Raw genomic sequence first — 5,308 nt, forward strand, 5'->3', positions numbered from 1 at the left:
GGTTAGGGTTGAACTGGGATGTGGACATGAAGCTAGGGTTAGGGTTGAACTGGGATGTGGATATGAAGCTAGGGTTAGGGTTGAACTGGGATGTGGACATGAAGCTAGGGTTAGGGTTGAACTGGGATGTGGACATGAAGCTAGGGTTAGGGTTGAACTGGGATGTGGATATGAAGCTAGGGTTAGGGTTGAACTGAGATGTGGACATGAAGTTAGGGTTGAACTGGGATGTGGACATGAAGCTATGGTTAGGGTTGAACTGGGATGTGGATATGAAGCTAGGGTTAGGGTTGAACTGGGATGTGGACATGAAGCTATGGTTAGGGTTGAACTGGGATGTGGACATGAAGCTAGGGTTAGGGTTGAACTGGGATGTGGAAATGAAGCTAGGGTTAGGGTTGAACTGGGATGTGGATATGAAGCTCGGGTTAGGGTTGAACTGGGATGTGGACATGAAGGAAGGGTTAGGGTTGAACTGGGATGTGGATATGAAGGTAGGGTTAGGGTTGAACTGGGATGTGTACATGAAGGTAGGGTTCTGGTTTAACTGGGATGTGGACATGAAGGTAGGGTTCTGGTTGAACTGGGATGTGGACATGAAGCGACGGCTGAACTGGGATGTGGACATGAAGCTAGGGTTAGGGTTAGGGTTGAACTGGGATGTGGACATGAAGATAGGGTTAGGGTTGAACTGGGATGTGTACATGAAGGTAGGGTTCTGGTTTAACTGGGATGTGGACATGAAGGTAGGGTTCTGGTTGAACTGGGATGTGGACATGAAGCGACGGCTGAACTGGGATGTGGACATGAAGGTCGGGTTAGGGTTGAACTGGGATGTGGACATGAAGCTAGGGTTAGGGTTGAACTGGGATGTGGATATGAAGCTAGGGTTAGGGTTGAACTGGAATGTGGATATAAAGCAAGAGTTAGGGTTCTGGTTGAGGCTAGAGTTAGAGTTGAACTGGGATGTGGACATGAAGCTAGGGTTAGCATTGAACTGGGATGTGGATATGAAGCTAGGGTTAGGGTTGAACTGGGATGTGGACATGAAGCTAGGGTTAGGGTTGAACTGGGATGTGGACATGAAGCTAGGGTTAGGGTTGAACTGGGATGTGGATATGAAGCTAGGGTTAGGGTTGAACTGGGATGTGGACATGAAGCTAGGGTTAGGGTTGAACTGGGATGTGGACATGAAGCTAGGGTTAGGGTTGAACTGGGACGTGTACATGAAGCTAGGGTTAGGGTTGAACTGGGATATGGACATGAAGCTAGGGTTAGGGTTGAACTGGGATGTGGACATGAAGCTAGGGTTTGGGTTGAACTGGGATGTGGATATGAAGCTAGGGTTAGGGTTGAACTGGGATGTGGACATGAAGATAGGGTTAGGGTTGAACTGGGATGTGGATATGAAGCTAGGGTTAGGGTTGAACTGGGATGTGGATATGAAGCTAGGGTTAGGGTTGAACTGGGATGTGGATATGAAGCTCGGGTTAGGGTTGAACTGGGATGTGGACATGAAGGAAGGGTTAGGGTTGAACTGGGATGTGGATATGAAGGTAGGGTTAGGGTTGAACTGGGATGTGTACATGAAGGTAGGGTTCTGGGATGTTAACTGGGGGATGTGGACATGAAGGTAACTGGGATTGGACATGAAGCAAGGGTTGAACTGGGATGTGGACATGAAGGTAGAGTTAGGGTTGAACTGGGATGTGTACATGAAGGTAGGGTTCTGGTTTAACTGGGATGTGGACATGAAGGTAGGGTTCTGGTTGAACTGGGATGTGGACATGAAGCGAAACTGGGATGTGGACATGAAGGTCGGGTTAGGGTTGAACTGGGATGTGGACATGAAGCTAGGGTTAGGGTTGAACTGGGATGTGGATATGAAGCTAGGGTTAGGGTTGAACTGGAATGTGGATATAAAGCAAGAGTTAGGGTTCTGGTTGAGGCTAGAGTTAGAGTTGAACTGGGATGTGGACATGAAGCTAGGGTTAGCATTGAACTGGGATGTGGATATGAAGCTAGGGTTAGGGTTGAACTGGGATGTGGACATGAAGCTAGGGTTAGGGTTGAACTGGGATGTGGACATGAAGCTAGGGTTAGGGTTGAACTGGGATGTGGAAATGAAGCTAGGGTTAGGGTTGAACTGGGATGTGGACATGAAGCTAGGGTTAGGGTTGAACTGGGATGTGGACATGAAGCTAGGGTTAGGGTTGAACTGGGATGTGGACATGAAGCTAGGGTTAGGGTTGAACTGGGATGTGGACATGAAGCTAGGGTTAGGGTTGAACTGGGATGTAGACATGAAGCTAGGGTTAGGGTTGAACTGGGATGTGGACATGAAGGTAGGGTTAGGGTTGAACTGGGATGTGTACATGAAGGTAGGGTTCTGGTTGAACTGGGATGTGGACATGAAGCTATGGTTAGGTTTGAACTGGGATGTGGATATGAAGCTAGGGTTAGGGTTGAACTGGGATGTGGACATGAAGCTCGGGTTAGGGTTGAACTGGGATGTGGACATGAAGCTAGGGTTAGGGTTGAACTGGGATGTGGACATGAAGCTAGGGTTAGCGTTGAACCGGGATGTGGCTATGAAGCTAGGGTTCGGGTTGAACTGGGATGGGGACATGAAGCTAGGGTTAGGGTTGGGGTTTAACTGGGATGTGTACATGAAGCTAGGGTTATGGCTAAGGTTGAACTGGGATGTGTACATTAAGCTAATGTTAGGGTTGAACTGGGATGTGGACATGAAGCTAGGGTTAGGGTTGAACTGGGATGTGTACATGAAGCTAGGGTTAGGGTTGAACTGAGATGTGGACATGAAGCTAGGGTTAGGGTTGAACTGGGATGTGGACATGAAGCTAGGGTTAGGGTTGAACTGGGATGTGGACATGAAGCTAGGGTTAGGGTTGAACTGGGATGTTGACATAAAGCTAGGGTTAGGTTTGAACTGGGATGTGGATATGAAGCTAGGGTTTGGTTTGAACTGGGATGTAGACATGAAGCTAGGGTTAGGGTTGAACTGGGATGTGGACATGAAGCTAGGGTTAGGGTTGAACTGGGATGTGGACATGAAGCTAGGGTTAGGGTTGAACTGGGATGTGGACATGAAGCTAGGGTTAGGGTTGAACTGGGATGTGGACATGAAGCTAGGGTTAGCGTTGAACTGGGATGTGGATATGAAGCTAGGGTTAGCGTTGAACTGGAATGTGGATATGAAGCTAGGGTTAGGGTTGAACTGGGATGGAGACATTAAGCTCATGTTAGGGTTGAACTGGGATGTGGACATGAAGCTAGGGTTTGGGTTGAACTGGGATGTGTACATGAAGCTAGGGTTAGGGTTGAACTGGGATGTGGACATGAAGGTAGGGTTAGGGTTGAACTGGGATGTGGACATGAAGGTAGGGTTATGGTTGAACTGGGATGTGGACATGAAGCTAGGGTTAGGGTTGAACTGGGATGTGGACATGAAGCTAGGGTTAGGGTTGAACTGGGATGTGGACATGAAGGTAGGGTTCTGGTTGAACTGGGATGTGGACATGAAGGTAGGGTTCTGGTTGAACTGGGATGTGGACATGAAGGTAGGGTTCTGGTTTAACTGGGATGTGGACATGAAGGTAGGGTTCTGGTTGAACTAGGATGTGGACATGAAGGTAGGGTTCTGGTTGAACTGGGATGTGGACATGAAGCGACGGTTGAACTGGGATGTTGACATAAACCTAGGGTTAGGGTTGAACTGTGATGTTGACATAAAGCTAGGGTTAGGGTTAGGGTTGAACTGGGATGTTGACATAAAGCTAGGGTTAGGTTTGAACTGGGATGTGGACATGAAGGTAGGGTTCTGGTTGAACTGGGATGTGGACATGAAGCTAGGGTTAGGGTTGAACTGGGATGTGTACATGAAGGTAGGGTTCTGGTTGAACTGGGATGTGGACATGAAGGTAGGGTTCTGGTTGAACTGGGATGTGGACATGAAGGTAGGGTTCTGGTTGAACTAGGATGTGGACATGAAGGTAGGGTTCTGGTTGAACTAGGATGTGGACATGAAGGTAGGGTTCTGGTTGAACTGGGATGTGGACATGAAGGTAGGGTTAGGGTTGAACTGGGATGTGGACATGAAGGTAGGGTTCTGGTTGAACTGGGATGTGGACATGAAGGTAGGGTTCTGGTTGAACTGGGATGTGGACATGAAGGTAGGGTTAGGGTTGAACTGGGATGTGTACATGAAGGTAGGGTTCTGGTTGAACTGGGATGTGTACATGAAGGTAGGGTTAGGGTTGAACTGGGATGTGGACATGAAGGTAGGGTTAGGGTTGAACTGGGATGTGTACATGAAGGTAGGGTTAGGGTTGAACTGGGATGTGGACATGAAGGTAGGGTTCTGGTTGAACTGGGATGTGTACATGAAGCTAGGGTTAGGGTTGAACTGGGATGTGGACATGAAGGTAGGGTTAGGGTTGAACTGGGATGTGTACATGAAGGTAGGGTTCTGGTTGAACTGGGATGTGGACATGAAGGTAGGGTTAGGGTTGAACTAGGATGTGGACATGAAGGTAGGGTTCTGGTTGAACTGGGATGTGGACATGAAGCGACGGTTGAACTGGGATGTTGACATAAACCTAGGGTTAGGGTTGAACTGGGATGTTGACATAAAGCTAGGGTTAGGGTTAGGGTTGAACTGGGATGTTGACATAAAGCTAGGGTTAGGTTTGAACTGGGATTTGGATATGAAGCTAGGGTTTGGTTTGAACTGGGATGTGGACATGAAGCTAGGGTTAGGGTTGAACTGGGATGTGGACATGAAGCTAGGGTTAGGGTTGAACTGGGATGTGGACATGAAGCTAGGGTTAGCGTTGAACTGGGATGCGGATATGAAGCTAGGGTTTGGTTTGAACTGGGATGTGTACATGATGCCTGGGTTAGGGTTGAACTGGGATGTGTACATGATGCCTGGGTTAGGGTAGAACTGGGATGTGTACATGATGCCTGGGTTAGGGTTGAACTGGGATGTGTACATGATGCCTGGGTTAGGGTAGAACTGGGATGTGTACATGATGCCTGGGTTAGGGTAGAACTGGGATGTGTCCATGATGCCTGGGTTAGGGTAGAACTGGGATGTGTACATGATGCCTGGGTTAGGGTAGAACTGGGATGTGTCCATGATGCCTGGGTTAGGGTAGAACTGGGATGTGTCCATGATGCCTGGGTTAGGGTAGAACTGGGATGTGTCCATGATGCCTGGGTTAGGGTTGAACTGGGATGTGGACATGAAGCTTGTGGCAAAAACAACAACTAATACAAAAAAAGG

This window comes from Oncorhynchus keta, chromosome 12, assembly GCF_023373465.1.
Source record: "Oncorhynchus keta strain PuntledgeMale-10-30-2019 chromosome 12, Oket_V2, whole genome shotgun sequence".
NCBI classification, from domain to species: Eukaryota; Metazoa; Chordata; class Actinopteri; order Salmoniformes; family Salmonidae; genus Oncorhynchus; species Oncorhynchus keta.